Here is an 18,870-nt window from a genome sequence, read left to right on the forward strand (position 1 = left end):
CCTCAATAATTGATATAGTGGAGCAAAAATATTCCCCTAAAAGAAGACCACAGACTGAAAGAGCATGCTCTGCAGAACTTGAGAAATTCATTGTCTTGCCTTCAGAAAACAAGCCCGCTTATGGTGACACTTGACACCAATTCAGCTTCAATTTTTCTATATTTCCACCCGACTCTCTGTGTATTTATGTGCACGAGAGCATGGTGCCAAGTTAATGGCTTAGCTTTTGCTGGAATTTTCTATAAATATGCAAATTTACTCCACGTCGTGTGGAAAAAGCAATCTGCGCACCACATAAACAGCACCCTGAGCTTCCGAAAAGAGGATCTTTTCATCGGGAAATTGCATTCCCGCTCCCCGTACACCTATATGGGACTGGAAAGACTGTCAGAGAGAAAGCAGCGGCGGTTCACATGAAGATTGACGACATATTCTGTGAAAAGTTTTCCCATCGCCGAAAAGAGGCTGACAACTTTGAATGCATGTTCGTGCTTGAATGCATGTATGAGCAGCGTAACTGATCCATAAGGCGCCGGCCACTTTATCGGTACCTTGCCGAGTTGATTTAGTAAATGATGTTGCCTATGCTAGTGTTATTGATTCTGGAGGAGGCCCAGGTCAATACTGAGGTCTCAAAAGCATTTGAATCCTGGCTGCTCATGCTGTATGTCGCCTAGTGTCATTAAGAAAGGAAGTGGGGAAAACAATATCCAACTGTCATTTCATTGCAGTAATATTGCCAGATTTTTTTTTTTTCTCGGTAGGGGAAGGAGGAAACACCTTTACTCTTGCAGCGTACAGGTGCTGGCAGCGTCTAGTGATAAGATTCAGGAAACAAAAGACAAAGGGGATCCTACGTGATGAATGCATGTGTCTTTGTGGGTTCCTCGTGTGCAGGCTGCTTTTCCTGAACCTGCCTACACCTGCAGCTGGAGTTCAACTTTTGGAAATGTGCGCACGGCCTGCCAGCCGGGGGAGAATAAATTTACACACCTGATACAAAAGACAGTGCAGACGAAAGCCTCGCTGGAGCTGTCTCCACTGAGTAATCCATAACCTTGTTACATACAGATGGAGCGACTAACCTCCTTTTTGGGGGTGACTCTGTCTTCCTCGCTACTCTTTCCAGTAAAGGAAGTGAAACAGACTGAATGAAATAAGAAAATTAAATAGATGTTTGAATGCTTAAGTCATATGGGTGCGCAAGGTTTACCCGCCCATTAACGCTGCATGTTACAGAGCCATGTGACGATCACGGGCTGCATTTATCCGGACCCAGGGAGAAATATCTGATAACCCTCAAATCGAACCGAAACGCCTTGGCTTGTCAGAGGGGAGAACGGGCTGCTTGACAAAAAGCTTTTAAACAGCAGCTGTCCTGCTTTAAGTACAGCGTTCACCTTGGGTCAGCGTCTGTACACTTACACCAACGTAATACATCCAGCAGGGCCATTTGCCACTCCAACTGTAGGAGATGGCGCCATTAATAAAGCAGGAGGTGTTTGTGAACTGTTACTAGACCGCTCAGTTATTCATGGTGACCGGGTGTGAAGTAGAAAGAAAGAGACAAAAGAAGCCGAATAGAATGGGGGGGGGGTTTGGAGGAAAAAAAAAAGAGGCGGCGAGGTCAAAATAAAACAGAGCAGAAATAGATCGCGCACTCGAAGAGAAAAACAAAAAGAGCAATAAAGACGGAGAGCAGCGGAGAGGGGAGGAGAGGCGGGGGACCTTGCCATCGGTGTGACCCCAGGGAGGGGGTTCCTGTCCTCTATCTCGCGCTACAAAGTCACAGCCTTCTATTTATACAGCACTGTAATGTTTGGCATTTCCTTCAAGGGGGGAGAGTGTGAGCCATTGTTTTTCTTGGCCGCTGGTCGATTGGCTCCGCGGGCTCCCTGCGCTGAAATGTCAGCGGCTTATAGCTCTATTTGTTCGATTAGTGCTATTTGTCGCTGATAAACAATCACTGCTTCCTTCGCAAGACGGGGAAATCTTATTATTGTCAGCCAAGAGAAGACGGGTTGATTCCCAGCACAATGGATGAGCTCAGACAGCTTGATGGATCGAGTTCCCTTTCTGTCGTTTGTAAAATATTGATATGAGACACGCTGTAGGCCGTCTGTGTTTATATCACAACAGTCAAAAGGCAGATCTGAGCTTGACGACTGCAGCTGTGGCAACAACGATGTTGCAACGATATGCAACATGTAATCATTGCATTCGCAGCGCCAAACAGTCCCACCTCTACATCCAAGTAGCAGACAACTTCATTGACAAAGAACAAAACAGACAATGTCACGAAATGCTCTGATTGCGCTGAGAAGAGCACACGGCATAAGCCAAAAGGTCAATTTATTCCACCCCATTAACTCTTTCTTGACGTTCATGCACACAGTGCCGATAAAGCCACGTACTGTACACACACACACACACACACAAAACAACGACACATTTAATGAATGCACCACAGAAACGTCAAACGTACCCGAACCCACAACTTCTACTGCGGAAGTCTATAAATGACTGCATTCACCTGGGCTGGGAAGGAGTAATCTTTCACACGCTCGCTCAAATATCCTAAATGATGTGTTTGGGAAACAGGCAACACCCACCCCTCGCTGCAGACCCCCCCCCCCAATCCAAGGCAGACACAAATCAATAGGTTGTTAGTTAAACAATAGCTGCCCTGCATTGCCGGCATTTTAAAAATACCTAGTCCCCAGGGCACTGCAAAACCACAAGGAATAATTGTGAAGGTTAACAATACCTACTGCTATATCAATATCGAGCTGAACCAATGGCCTGGAGATTGAAAAAAAAAAAGAACTGAGTCAAAAGCCTTTTTTTTTTTGCTGGAGGCAGGTTCAGGAACTCCTACTCATATCTATTGAGGATCAAAATGGTCAAGTTCAGTGCAGCTGCTTTCTATTTTAAGTAACTAAAAGTGTTTAAGTGAACCTCTTGCAGGCCTTGGCAGGTGATCTATGTGTAGAGGAGACTTCAGAGAAGAAGGTTCCTAGAGATCATTGTAACTAACCTATGAAACAGCAAGAGGGGAAGACGCTGCTCTAAGAGGGAAATTACTCTTTAAAAATACCTGTTGGGTGGATGACGGTGGTGTAAGATGAAAAGTATGTATAAATATATATATATATATATACATATATATATATACACGCGAGTACATGAGTCAGCCGATGATTTGTTTTCACCTCCTCTTCCTGCCCAACTTTCTGTCGTTGCTCTCTGATCTGCACAGCCCTCAACCCTGCCCACAGTTCTCCGAAAATCCATGAAGCTCTGTGAACATCTTTCTTTCATGGCTCCTCCTGTTTACACCTACCTTCATGATCCGTCGCTTTATAGTTAATTCTCTCTCTGCCTGCGTTTCCCATGTCCAATCCCTCTATTTTTATAACCGCTGCATCCCGGCCTTGTGCTGCTGGGTGTTCATTATCGCAGGCAGTGCATCTCCGTGAAATGGCATCGAAATAAACAGAAAGATGCTGGAACCGTTCGCGCGCATGCAACGCAGCCCTGGACGTATTTAGACATGACGTGGAGCTTTATGCGAGAACGCAAATGTACAAATCCTTTGGACAGGTCATTAAACAGTCCATGCAACGTCCAGCTGACGTATGAATAGAGCAGGTAGCTGTCAGGAGAATTCTGAGTAAGTGAGTGGGAATGTTGATGACATTTCCATCATGCGACTGTCAAGAACCCAGAAGAATACAAACAATTTAGGGTGAAGAGGAAGGTTCAGTGACACGCACGCGCAAGTGTTTATCAGTAAGAACTGAAGAAATATCAAGGAACTTTTTTGTATATGACCAAATTATGAAGCTGCTACTCACTGAAACAAAACACTGTGATTTCCCCCTATCCTGCCTCCTGCTTGCTCCAGCCAGGGGCCACCCCTCACCTAAGCCAGGACTATTTGTATTAGATAAAAAGAGTCTGGACAGGACAATGTCCTGTTGTCTGCTACATGTGCAAAAAGGCCTGACTGTTGAGAATTCACCTTTAGGTTTTCATTACAGTTACACATGTGGATGAAAACAGTGCAGTAATGTGCGAAGGAAAAGTTGTGCAGGTAATCCATTAACGATCTCAAACGGCTGCAAACCTGAAACCTCCTTCACAGCGCTACACCCGTGTCCCGTGATCGAAAGTGCCCCCAGGTCACACCGCAGCCTGCACCACTCCCTGGGCAGAACTCCACACTTCCACAATCTCCACAGTTCCTGCTTCCTAGGGAGAAGAGGTGTGGTACACTACCCAGCAGAGAGGCTTCTGGGGTGGACAGAATGACGTCAGTGCCGGGCCTGATCCCCGGCTCCTGATGCCAGCAGGTGAGATCATGGGAAACGTGCATTTCTATAGAAGTGCACACAGACAGCTGGCTGTGAACTAGCATGGTTGAATATCAGCCACCTCCTTAGTACAGGTTCTGCAGATCACAGTATCCAAACTGAAGACTGGGGGTAGAGTTCCTAACTTCAGCACTAACAAACAAGCCTGACCGACCAGAAAGCATTTCAGCACTTTGCAAAACTACTCAAATCGGGCTTGACTTTTTTGTCTCATAAGCACCACACACTTATTAGTAAAGACGACTGCATCAAAGACACACTGTCATGTTAACAGCAACACAGTGAAGCACTCGTAAGTGCCACGGACTGCAATTTAACACAACCAGCGTAAGAAAGAAATCACATAAATAACGCTTTTGGCCAGAAGTAGGAAACTGAGCAACGTGTTTCCACGCATGAGCACTCCGTGCCGATCTACATGCACTGCGAACGCATCTGAGAGACAGGCCGTGACCGTCTTAGCAGAGACCTTCACTGCACTCAGCGCAATGAAGAGATCAAAAGGATGTGGAGACAAAAACAGGAGGCAGTCTGTCAAACCATACATGCACCCATGCTATGTCTGGATCAGCCTTCACACCCATTCCCTAGATCAGCGCTTCATCACATAAAATCCATTTCCTTTAATGGATTATCCTCCGTCAGATTTGCCAATCCTGGTTTCCTGTTTTGTTTTTTTTATGACTAACTGCAATTACCTCCACATAAACATGTTATGGGTATTTGTACTTCCTTGTACTGCACAAGCTGCTAAGTGCAAGCAGGTCTGTACAAGTGCGTATTTCTTTCAGAGGCTGATCTAACTTTTGCTTCACAAAGTGAATAATGTGAAGAAATGTACCTGCTATATATAATAATAGGTGTGTTGCAAGAATCAGTTCAGTTCTAAGTTCAGTTCTGGGAGAGAGGTGAAGAAATGTTTCATTCTTAACCCGCTGCCGGTCCGACAGCCTGTCTGTCACACTTCTGACACACCTGGTGCTATCGTTACAAAGAAACAGCGTAAAATACATCTTTTCTGTAGTATTATTGTCAAATTTGAATTGGGTCCAGGTAAGACTTCAACACCACCAAACGACAATCATTTTGTAGTTCTGTAGTTTGTAGTAGAAAAATTAAGGGGACATAAAATCCTTCTTTTTCAGTGTATTTCTGTGTTGAAACTCCTATTACTCTCTCCCAGTAGCACTTGGACTCCAGGGGAGTGTTATCTTTCAAAAAAGGCTAAAACCTTGCCTGTACTCTAAATGGTTCAAGAACAGCTTTAAATTTACTTTGGTTATGTTAAGGATTTAATATACATCTATGAACAGGATGCGTCTCCTCTGAAACAGGGGCTGGTTAGGGACCCTGCTGTTTTAACTATTTTGAGGTAAATGTTACAGATCTCTGTGGTTTTGTACCTTTTGCAGATTTGAAGAAGCTCAACTCAAGACGCTCTATTATTATGCTTACTTCTCCTCCTAACCCATTACTTAAACACCCATCTTAAAAGCATGTCTTGTTGGGTATTAGGCTAATATAATATACAGCAGGAAGAAATATGTAGCAGTTAAATCACAAACATTGAATTTGAACCAAAACCTACTACTATCGATTAAGGCCCCTCATTTGCCAATACAGAAGGCCTTTCTCATTTACTCCCTGAATGCGGTCAAACAATATGGCAGAGGGTGAAAAGTCAGGAGCACACAGTTTATCACAGGAGCCGCGTTAGCATGCTGTGACGGTTTATCTGAACTGCTGAGAGGAATTAGCGGAAATGCTGTGTTCTAGATTTGTTGCAGAAGGCTGGAGCACTGTGACAAATGGTGAGGCAGAGGGCAGGGACTTTAAAACATCAGGGGTTCAGAAGCATGGCTTCTCTCGGTATGTGCCTCTACCGCATGAGAGTGACCACTTCAGCACGTGCACAATTATCCATATATTACTGGAAGCAGTACCACGATTAAACTGACGTTTCAGTTTCAAAGTTTCACATATGAGAGCCTTTCCAAACATTTTAATCTCACTCAGAATTATATATATACATACATATATATATACATACATATATATAATTCCTGCTCTTCTGAAATTAGTATTTAAAAAAAGCCCTCTCAAAGTGCAGGTGGCCTATCTGGGCTTTAAGTTATTCAAGGGCATTTGAGGATATAAATGCGTGTGGGAAACACGGCGGTCTGATAAGGACTTGCAAACACATTAACTAATTCTCACAAATTACTTCACAAAAAAAAATAAATAAATAAATGCCCAGAGGGCAAAGCTGAGACGGACTACGGAAGTGCATTGCTGTACTGTGTTATTAACACCCTCTTATGGTCAGGCTGCTGCATTCACTGCAGAAAAAAAGTCAAAACGGAGAAAGTAACCGCGATGTTAAATGCATTTGCATTGATCTGTTTAATTCTCTTTCGGCTGCGTGCATCACCGAGTAACAGCGTTTGTCGAATACCACTGCTTTCTCTTAATCCCCTGGCTCCCTTCAGCGAACAGACAAGAGATGTGCGCACAACAGGTCAAACCAAATAGGCTAATGGCAGGTGAAGCAGATACTACAGACAGCTTTGTGGTGAGCCTAGAGGCGCTGACTTGCAAGCAGCGCCTACTCTCCTTCAGAGGTGGAGAAACAGTCGGGTTGAAGGAAAGGGGGGAGAGGGGAGGAAGGAAGGAGGACGGGAGAGTCCGCAGGAAAACAAGCCTAAAGATAGAGAGACAGTCATGAAAGAGAACGTATGGCATTTGAAGGAATAAGAGGCAGCCTGGAGCTTCATCCCTGTCTGTTTGAGATGGAGGCATACATGAGTGTGCTGATGTGTAATCAGCCTGATGAGCCATGTTGTGTAATCGTATGAGACAATCAGCTCGGAGGAAACCCAGACTGGGTACACTAGTACAGTCAGTGCACTTATAGGACATGTACAGGGCTGATTGGGTTTGTGCTTTTAGTCCACCTCATCATGGCTACTCAAACTGCTTGCCCGGGGACAGAGGGAGGAGGAGGAGAGGAGAGTATCAATCAGGAAACAGGATTTGGGGTTCAGCTAGAAAGGCACCGAAGCAGGAAAAACTGCTGCAGACACACTACACGGCAGACATTCATCTCCTAAGAACAGCGGGGACGTCCCCTTTCCGAGCCAACCCCACAGCAAAACGGAGGAAGAGTCAAAGCAGCCAACAACGAGCAGGTTTCTTCATGCTGTCAGCTGAGCTCAGCGGGATTATTATCAGAACTCTGTTGACTTCAGTGTTTGGCATTCAGCACCGGGGTGAATTATGTGCAGTGACACTCCAACACTGCTGATGACTTTGGGCATTTCATCACAGTTTGATGGGATATTAAGTCTAGGGAACCAGACGTTATCCCGCGGCAGATTCGTTTTTTTGTTGTTTTTTTTTGACTCAGGAGTCAGCGTTGATCGCTTTGGATCTGCTCAAATCAAAGAGGAAAGGCTTCATTCAGACAGAAATGACGCGTGCAGTCGTATTGAACAGCACTCAGAATGCAACCTCATCATAAGTGAACAACAAATTAACTTTTGATCGACATTTAAATGAGTCAAAACTACAAATAGAAATAGTGCACATACGGTTATAGTTCACAACTGATTATTAAAAGCTGCATCTCAAGTTTCTATCAGAGAACATTTCAGATTCCCTATTTGCTCTTGGAACAATGTCCACTGTGCTGCTGAACAGTATAAGGACCCCAGTGTATATATCATCCCAAACAAAAGAGAGATAAATGGTAAACAACCAAAGTGCCCCTGTTTTATGGGCAACCTTCTGCTCCTCAGTCGAGCCTATAAAGCCCCTTAAATAAGCAGTGCTCTTTTAAAACTGCTGTACTTTTGCTTTGCATGACAGCAACACATGAATCTCTGCTGAATCAGTCCAATATCCAGTATGGCTCCCCACAGGGGCTCCCAGACTGTTGCTGTCAGCCTCTTGCTGGAGTGACAGGGGACTTCAAAGAAAACTATAGAATGGGTTCAATTTCACTACGTTTCCCTTGAAATGATTTATGTTAGACGGTGTAGTTTTAATTAGATCTCAACACCAAAAAAATGAGTGAACTCACACGAGCTGTTGCCCAGTTCGCTAATCTGCTCCATCAGCGACACATATCTGTCCGTATATGGCATCATACCAGATCTGCCCGTCTTCGTTATCACAGACACATAAACGCAGCCCACGAGAGAGAATCTGTCCGAGCACCAAGTTTGAGCACTATACCAGCAGCCTACCTCAGACATGTTCGTGCGCGTTAGACTCGGATCCTCTAAAGAGAGAAAAAAAAATCCAAATGGATGGTGGAAAGAAAAAAATAAAAATACATAAAGATCTCTCCCGTTTCAACTCCCGGGCGCTTTTTTCACCCCCCGGTGTGTCACAGCGCAGCCACAAACCTGAACCCAGCACCTTCTAGACAGAGTCAGACACCTCTGCGCGCGGAGGGGAGGGGTTTCAGACACCTACCAGCTTTACATGCCCAACACTCTTTTCTTCTGTCATCTTGAAATCAGCCCGAAATGAATCGGGGGGTTAAAACACAGAAGAAAGGGTGGACACGGGGGTTGATCCGAGCCGGGTTACTGCTGAGGACTTCGCTTGGCTCCACGTCCGCTCCACGGGGCGCAGCGCCGCGCAACGCAAGACACCAGACTGGTGCGTACAGGCAGTGGGCTTCACCGCTCCGCTGGCGACAGCTCCCAGGCAAGCGGAATATTCAACTTTGGGAAAATGAGAGGGGGATAGAGCGAGGGAGAGAGAGAGAGGGAATGAGAGAGTGTGTGTGTGAGAGAGTGGGAGAGAGAGAGAGAAAGAGAGAGAGAGGCAGACAATCACAGGAAAGCGGCTCCTCCTACCCATACAATACAAAAAGCAAAAGCCAGCACATAGAAGCGTCAGTGCGTTGAAGTGAACAGCTCGGCACAAACTGTAACGCGCCGCGCCGTTCCTGTAGTCCCTTTCACCATCGCATGTGTCTGCAGCAGACTCCGAGTCACAGTGTTTTACATAGCAAATCGGATGAGGAGGCGAAGACGACTCCCAACTTTTTTGGGGGCAATGTTGAATCCCAATCGAGCGCCGCTGCCCCTAAGACAAAGAGGTCACACGCGGTTTAAATTAAGCTTTTCCACCGGCAGTTACTGATGACAGCAGTTTTCCAGCCCAGATGAGGAACGAATTAACGGGAACCATCACTCTTCGTTTTATTATTCTGGAAAATGATGCAACCCCACGTAATAAAGCCACGCTTCAGCTATTAAAATATCATCCATTGTTCATTATTATCAATAAGCTGGGTAAAACGGTGGTATAGTACCACTTTCATATCCAAAAAAGGCCCAAAGGCAGCAATTAGAATATTCACCGATTTAAATTTGTGGTTTATAACAAGGGAGATATCACACTTTAATTTCCTGGATCAATTACGTGTATGTGTGGTATATTGTGTGTGTGTGTGTGTAAATTTCCTATGACTCATTTTGTGTGTTATTTAATCACGATTTGCTTTGTCCCACATAGGATTGCTTCCTTCATACTTCATACACATACAAGAGATGTCACACATATCAGAGGCGTGTAAAACAAACCACAATCACTTTGTTCTGAAGAAGTGTGTGTGTGTGTGTGTGTGTGTGTGTGTGTGTGTGTGTGTGTGTGCGTGTGCGCGCCGTCTCCACAAGTGGGTGTGTGCTCCGCTGCTTTGGTGTGCGCCTGTGTGTGTGTGCCTGGAAACAATGCAGAGGTTAAGAGGTTTTGCAGAGCTTTCCAGCTGAGCGCTCTAGCATGTTGCTGCTGCTGCTTTCTGTCTGCCGTGCCCTGCACCTGTCTGACCTAGAACTGCTTGTAATACCCTCTCATCCCTTTGTAGGGGCATCTGACTTATGGCCACACGCACTGAGGCTGTGGCATAATTACAGACACATGCAAATAGTCAGAATAATGAAACAGGTCACGCTTTACTTCACAACAAAAAAAACTTTTTTAGATGAAGTGCTCAAAGGATGACTGAAATGCCCGTCTCATTACTGGTCACGTGTAAACCAGCCTTTACTTCAGTCACTTCTGAGGCCTCATTCACAGTTTTAAAAGATCAAAGGTAGGCAGGATTTCTGTCCGACTAGAGGAGAGGTCACGAAGTTTGATTTTGGAAATATGAAGACGTCAAACGCACGGGAGCTGTGCGTAACACAAGGAGGCTGATGCGGGCAAACATCGCCAGACAAGGTGTGGTCTGACAAGCAGGTGTGTTCTCCAATTGTCAACAAGAGGAACCACACTTCTTTAAACTTACACTTTAGTTTATTTACCCAGCTGTCTATAATGGATGCATCTGCAAACATAGATGTCTGGCCTTTTCCTGCATTGATAGGCACCTGCGGCCACCCTCTTTGCCCAATCTTGTCCCCTTGTGTGCAGCGGCGCTGGGCCCCCGGGGTGAAAAGCATTCTGCTGATCCGTACTGCACTGCATGGGAGAGTGTATCTGTCATCCGTCATCTTGTCTCTCTGCTCGGCTTGTTTTTTGCTAAGATACCGGGACGTCACTGCAGCATCACGGCGGCGTCACCAGACAAACAGGTCGATTGGTATTTGAGTTGGAATTTGAGTTGGTATTTGAGAGGAAAAACAGTAAATTAGAATCGTAGGTGGGGAAAAACCAGAGGCAGGTTAAAACCAACAGCCTAAAAACCCTAAAAATAGTATATATAATAAAAATCAAATGCTAACCATGAGACCTAAAATAAATAAAAAGAAGCAAACTTAAGGTCACAAAAAACATCATAAAACTACTACAGTAAAAGAGATTTAAAAAAGTAAATAATGAATAAATAAATAATTAAGATTTAATTAAAGGCCAATCTAAAAGTCTTGAGCTTGCCTTTTAAAATATCAACGCACTTTGCAGACGTCGGACCTGTTTTGACCAGTGTGATTTAGTTTATTACATAATCCATTTTCCTCTGTATATGTGAATTTATTAAAATAACACGGTTAGTGCAAGCTATGAGTGGGTATTACATTAATTCCCAGGGGAGTAATTTGGATTTTAATAGGCCTTTTACCCTTTGAGCCTGACAGAATGGCTGACTGATTGACTGCACAGACTAAGCCTGGATTCCGCCCGAAGCATCCATCAGCGCTGTCTTCGCTCAGTGACCACGTGGACATGCGAATGCTGCATGACTGGCAGTTGTCTCCTCTGAAGGCAGCTTCAGCAAATGAAATGAACTCAGCGATTTGTGGGCTGGACAGAGCTAATGCACGTTCACTCAGAGTGTATGCAAAGCAGCAGCTCTTTTCTTTTGTGCACTGATAGGTCAGGGGATTTCCATTTGCATTTTGTTAGAAGACAGTTTATTTTCTTTCTTTTTCTCTGATTCACTGAGACTCCCTTGCTAATATACCGTGCTACCATGTGATTACAGCAACTGTATCAGCAAATACACAGCTGATAAAAGGGGATTACAACGTCAGGAGTTCTCTTATGAAGCCTTTGAGTTACTATAGATAGTCAACTTGAGCCTGTCATTAAACTCAAATGACACACTTAGTGGGTAATGCTGCACCACTACAACTTCTAAGCCATCGGCGCCTTAGTAACACTAACACACTGACATGCCACAGTCACATGCTGTGCTGCTGCCAATAGTGCAGCTGAAGTTCATATAGCATCTTAATCCTCCACCTACCACCCACTACCCACCTATAAATTTGTTGGATAAAATTCCTGTTGAGCTCAATGTGGTGTTTCATTGCAGGGACAGCCATTAACACTAGAGTCTATAAACTATGTGGTTAGCATATTTCAGCGGACTGTTCTGGCAAGAATGGATGAGGAAAAGGCATATTTTTGTCTGGTCGAAGAGGGGTTGGTTGGACCCAAGTACAGGACCGATGAGGCAGGGAGGGAATCCGGGGAAAACAGTATTTAATAAACGAAAATCAATGGGAACGAAAAGTGCTGCGGACGGCAGGAAAATCCAAAACTCAAAATCGCACGAAACATGGCACCGAGAACATGGAACATGACAAGGAATTAACATCAGATAGGTGACATCAACGGCGAGACAAGGAACAAAGGGAAGACAGGGCTATAAATACACATGAGGGCTGAGGGATGACACAGGTGAGACCAGGGCAATGACACCAGGCGAAACCAATTAGTAATCAAGAGACAAGGAGGCACAAGACAGGAGGAAACCCAAAAACAAACAGAAAGCACAACATGACACAGACATGACAAAACCACAAGGAGGCATGACAGACAGGAAACTAAGAAACTTGACAAAATAAAACAGGAAACTCCAAAACATGATTCACAAAATAAAAGACAGATACAGACCATGACAATTTAAGAGAATATACTAATACGCTCACTCCCTGAGACCGTGAGTGTCGTTTTAAAATGTTGACTCTGACTCATTCATTCACCGACCCCTACACTCACACTCACTGGATGGACGATTTGACCAAAGGAGGACACAGAGGAGACGAAGTCTGGTCTGTCTTTATCAAGTGAAGCCTCTCCAACAAAGATATTACAAGAAGTAAGTGGAACCACTGTGGAGGGTAACGTAGTAAATGAAACTTCTACTTGGACACCCCTGAAAAACGCAACTGAAGTTCCATTAGGTTGCGATTAGCATTAGCACTGGAGCGTAACAAGAATCTTGCACTTAACGTAATTTCACTCACGAGTTAGTCTAACACATAACATTTTCTAGGCTGAAACTGATGATGCATTACACATGAAGTGTGCGCATTGTTGATATCTCATTCCAATTTTCATGGCTGAAAGTGACAGTGTTCGCCTCAAGCTTCCCTCTGTTTCGCCTCCAGCTAACATTGTGACGTCACAGTGATGTAGGCCATGAAGGAGTCTATTAGCACACAGAGATGTGATTATTTAAATGCGCCCATACTGTAGAACTTTACTTCATCAGCACTTAATTGACGGCATTTAAAGGACGAACGTGACAGAATGAGGACAGGATAGACGACCCCGGCTGCTGTGGACAGTAAACACACAGGCCTTTGAAGACTTGGCCTCAGCATTGTGCTGCACGGGACACATTACATTTCAAAATACCATCAGCAACGGTACTTAACAATGCCCGTGAGTGTGCACGCGCCTGTGCACGCCCGCGCGCTTCGAAGCATTCACTGGCAAGACAAATCACCAACACCACGGAGCAGTGCGTGTCCAGAGGAAATGCATCAGCTCCTGTCTTCCTCTTTCCTCTCCCAGCCCACAGATCATCAGGGACATGTTGCGCAGGAGCAGCCTGACTGTGTGCTGCCGAAACATGGAGCGATCACGAAAAACACTCGCTCGCACAGACATGAAAAAACCTTTTGTTTCCTTCAGAACATAGAAATCTTTGACTGAGTGCTGAAACCTCAGGAGACTGTTTGCGTTCGTGTGTCTGGCTATAGTGGTATCATAAATATATTTATATATATATATGTGTGTTTGTGTACTGCTCGTGGATGGGTCAGATATTTTATGACTCGAGTTGCAATCATTTCTTTGATTATCCCATTTCACTTTCATTTGCCCAAATACACAGGACTATAACAACAATAGCCTCAAGTGTTTTTCAGGTTGTCTCATTCCTAATCTAAAAATAATGTCCACATTCAGATCAATAAATGCACAGAAATAAACAAAATGCCTGATGTAGGTTGGCAACCTCAGCTTGTATCTGATCTTTCTCGCCAGTAAGGTCATGCCATAAATATTCTTTTTGCTGCTTCAATTCATCTGTGACTCAGCAACAAGAGCACTGTTTTGCTGTATGTACTTTATACAGTATATTAAGAGGAAGCTGAGAATCGTGCCCCCTGTTGGTCTTTAAATTTTGGCATTTGGAATAAAACTGAGCTGCTGTGCTTCACCCGCTGAAGTCCATGAAGTCACAGTTAAATGCCACGTACCCTTCTCCCAGTGAGTTAAATGGCCGTTTGGGTGCCGTTTTTTACAAAAGCCCCGAGAGACAATGTGAATATACGCCCGCTGTCGTGAGTACAAAGGCCTAATCTACATATTTCTGCTTCCTCCTGGACTTAATTAGGGACAGCAGGGATTTAGACACGAAACATGATTAGTGTCACATTTGTGATGGGGTCAGATCTGCACTTGGTAAGAGAAGACAACATGCGAGGTGGCAGTGCGAAGACAAAGAGATCCCTGTCTAGCAGCATAATGCTGTGTCCTTTTTATTCCTCGTACGTGTGCCTGGATGCTCAGTGGAGGGAATGCCAAGACTTTTCTTATCATAGTCACATTGCCTTCTTCACCCTCTGGCTCCACACCAAGACAGACTGTAGCCCAGTACAACACCAGGAACACAGGGAATTTCAATTATTATGACCAAAATACAAAATGACCATATTTAGTACAATTGGCCTTCGTAATATCACTATAACCTTGGAATTTATAATTCATTGGACATGTATAAACATAGTTTTTAATGGCTTTTTTAACCCCTTAACACTATTTGTCATAACTTCAGTGCTTATCTAGAGAGTATTGTGTTTGCACTATAATTTATATCAGAAAATATGCAACACTACCGAAGTCAGAGGGATTCACGAGGTTTGGGGGGGAGACACACAAATAGGATCACGTTACCAAAAAGAAAGTAATATCTGTTGAAAACAGACCGCAGCTTGAGTCAAAACACGCCTTTTATGGTGCACTATTGAAACATGTTCTAATTTGTCACTGATATAACAATGAAACTACACTAGACTCAGTGCACCACTTCATTTAAAAAAAAAAAAAAAGACAGCACTGATCATCTGATCTATAAATCACGAGTTAAAAAAAATCTGCATTACAGCAACACGACCCAACAACCATCCTCCGAAGCGATGCTTTGTGACAACCCCGTTAACTCTATCCGACAGGCTTTCATACAAACATGGCCTCTTAAACCTTTAAAAGGAATATGGAGTCAAATCCAGCTTCAAAATCGCGTTTCCTTAATGTCACGTCCGTGTTCTCTGCTTCGAGCAGCCGCCTGGCTCGGGAACGCGCGGCCCGTCAACTGTCACAATGTGTAGGATCTATGGAGCTCTGCTTTTTCATCTGATGACGTAATAAGTTTAGTTTTGGTTTGCAATATTACCATTGGCTCGGTCGCAGTTAGCAGACTGACGCCAGAGGGACGATATGTTTGTGTGCATTGCTGATAATTCTACCTAACTGGAACGAGAAGGCTTTAGTTCTTTAGTATTCGTGAGTCCCGTAGTGCTCTTATGATTGGTTGGGTATGGATGTCTGTCACAAAGACATTAATGTAGGTATTTTATTTTATAGTGGTCAGTTAGTGCATGTAAAGAGAGTATCTCATATATCCTGACCGGTATTGTCTAGAATTGCAGGCATTTGGATTTGCCTCACTCACCTTAGCTCTTTACAACGGATCAATGTGCCCCCTGCCAAGCACTTTGGTTTCCCTTACGACAAACACTGTCGTAACACATGTCGTTGCCTGTTAATAGTTGCCCCAATACCATTTCTGGCATTGCTCCTCTGTGAAAAAGCAGAGTTGGACTGGTTCTCAGACTGAGAATTGATATGAAGCGGCGAATGCACCAAGGACCCTTTCACTGACTGACATCGGGATCAGACGCTGCAGTGTGGTTATTAAAACCTCACCATTAGGGAGCGCGTAATAGTACCGATGATTATGGCTAACAACGTGTGTGTATCCACGCCACTACTGCAGCAAAAGATGGGCAGCCGATGTCTGAAGGATAGCGCGCCTGAGAGGAAGACCGGAGACATAAAAAGCGAGAAATGTGGGTCAGACGGAGAAAGACAGGGAAGGCTCAGTGTAAATCAGAATGTGTAAACATGTATGGGCCTAATCTCATTATCCCTCATCCTCCGGGGCCTGTGATCGGATGCTTGATTAAAGCAGGAGATGAAAGAAAATAGGTAGAAGACAGCGATGGAGCTACAGTGGGAGGGGAGGGAAGGAAATACAGGATGACCAGGAGAGATTAAGTATCCTGAAGAGAAATAAATAGCAATCAAGAGATGGTGTTGAGCAGACAGTGGATCCTGCAGTGTCTGTATATACAGTAGTATGCTATAGGAGCTGAATTCTTTACATAAGCAGAAGCCTGGCGGCATGGAGAAGCAGAAGTATATGAATACAAAGGCATATGAGGATAATGCATTCTGAACTACATGCTACAATACTGTGGCTGTAGACTAAATGGATGTGAGAAACACATGAAAAACATCACACTAACACTGTCAACTAAATTTCTGTAACACGGAAGCAAACCAGCAATGACCTGTGTTGTTGAGCGTCTCTCATTTCCCACATAATATGCCATGTATGATGTTATTTACTGCGTTCATCCTTTCCATACCCTGATACGTTCACTGAGCATTTAAAAGTTTATTATCCAAGTGATGCAAGTTAGTGTGGGACGTATCTGTTGTGAAATACAGTTGTTGCCATTGTAGCATATAAGTAAAAAGATAGTTTGTGCCTACTTTAGACAGCAGCAGTGAGTAACTGCAACCCCCCACAATCTTTCCCTCCATTTATTATTCATACTCTGCACTGATTACATGTCCTACTCACTTCGTTATACCGCATAACTCTTGGTTCAGCGGCAAATGACCTCATGAGTTTTTAAAGAGATGTCAGGCATGGCATCTTTAAGTTTGAGGCTTTTTTCCTCTAGATGTGCATCATGTGCATAACACCGTATGCATTATGGGCATGAGGTATGTAATCGGTGCACGATGTGCAGGCATTTAGCTTAAATAGCAGCACCGCTCGGGGGACTTCTTCTGGTTAACATTTGTTTCCTTGACAATAAATTTGACCTGTTCTGACACGGAATAAGCGCACATAAGGGAATGGAGGAGTGCCCTCTGACACAAACTCAGCCTTTCAACTCGATGCGGTGTTTCTTTTCAAAGTTGGCATTGTTTCAGTTTTGTTTAACTTGGAAGACTGAAAAACCAAATTAGAGGACTGCACACACACTGTATCAACAAGGGCATGGACACTAACTGTGTTCCACAATGGTGGAATACCTTGCATTCAGTATGTCTTGTTCCACTGGAAGATCAGATTCCGCAGCATAAGTTATGGTATAACTTATGGTTATGGCATAAGTGCTTTAAGAAGCTTTGAAGTGAGTGTACTGAAGAAACTATAGATAGTAGGACCCCGATAGTAAATTTTTGGACAGTTACACGTTGTAGCATTATAAAAAGAACTGTTGTGGACCATATTTCCCCTTTAATTCATAATAATTCATGATATACTGTATACACATGAATTCAAATGCAATCTTCATATGTAATATTTTGTAGAGCCATGACTGCCTGAACCCCCCCCCCCCCCCCCCCACAAAAAAAAATTAAACTTTGGATCAAAGATACTTCGTATCTATATGAACTACATTGCCAAAAGTATTAACTTACCTGCCTTTACACACATATGAACGTCCCATTCTTAATCCATAGGGTTTAATATGATGTTTGCAACCCTCTTCTGGGTTCCACAAGGTTTATGAGTGTGTTTATGCTACTTTTTAAATCTTCCAGAAACGCATTTGTGAGGTCTGATGATGATATTGGACGAGAAGGTCTGGTTACAGTCTTCATCTACAGTAATTCATCCCAAAGGTGTTCTATCAGGTTGAGGTCAGGTCACTCTGTTCAGGTGAAGGTATTCCACACAAAATTCACTCATCCATGTATTTATGAACCTTGCTTTGTGCACTGGCTCACATTCATGTTGGAACATCCCCAAACTGTTCCCACAAAACTGGGAGCATGGCATTGTCCAAAATGTCTTGGTATGCTGAAGCATTCAGAGTTCCATTCACTGGAACTAAGGGACCAAGCCCAGCTCCTGAAATACAACCCCACACCACAAACCCCCTTCAACCAAAATTTCACACTTGGCACAATGCAGTCAGACAAATACGTTCCCCCGGCAACCACCAAACCCAGATCGGTCCATCAGATTGCCAGCTGGAGGATTGTGAGTCGCCACTCCAGAGAACGTCTCCGCTGCTTTAGAGTCCAGTGGTGATGTGCTTCACACCACTGCAACTAACGCTTTGCATTGCACTTGGTGATGTTTGACTTGGATGCAGCTGCTCGACATGGAAAGCCATTCAATCAAGCTCTCTACGCACGGTTCTTGAGCTTATATTAAAGCCACATGAAGTTTGGAGGTGACTGACTCTGCAGAATGTTAGCGATCTCTGTGCTCTATGGACCTCAGCATCCACTGACCCCGCCACTATAATACCACTGACAGTTTACTTGGAATATTTTAGTAGTGAGGAAATTTCACGACTGAACTTGTTGCACAGGTTGCATCCTATCACAGTACCACTTTGGAATTGACTGAGCTCCTGAGACCCATTCTTTCACAAATGTTTGTAGAAGCAGTCTGTGTGACTAGGTGATTGGTTTTATACACCTGTGG

At 44.0% G+C, this 18,870-nt stretch overlaps 1 protein-coding gene across 5 annotated transcripts in view; it reads right to left on the reverse strand.

Moving 5' to 3' along the window:
• mid2 (midline 2) overlaps nucleotides 1–18,870 on the reverse strand; it is a 139,381-nt gene that overhangs the window by 78,028 nt on the left and 42,483 nt on the right. The window contains exon 1 of one of the 5 annotated variants that reach the window (XM_047584754.1): nucleotides 8,856–9,244. The exons of 3 other annotated variants lie outside the window; for them this stretch is intronic. The gene's annotated coding sequence lies outside the window, so the exon portion shown is untranslated. Of the gene's footprint in view, nucleotides 1–8,623; nucleotides 8,823–8,855; nucleotides 9,245–18,870 lie in introns of those variants that run through there. One more of the 5 variants, XM_047584756.1, reaches the window with a different exon arrangement.

The sequence above is a fragment of the Mugil cephalus genome, chromosome 5, assembly GCF_022458985.1.
Source record: "Mugil cephalus isolate CIBA_MC_2020 chromosome 5, CIBA_Mcephalus_1.1, whole genome shotgun sequence".
Lineage (NCBI taxonomy): Eukaryota > Metazoa > Chordata > Actinopteri > Mugiliformes > Mugilidae > Mugil > Mugil cephalus.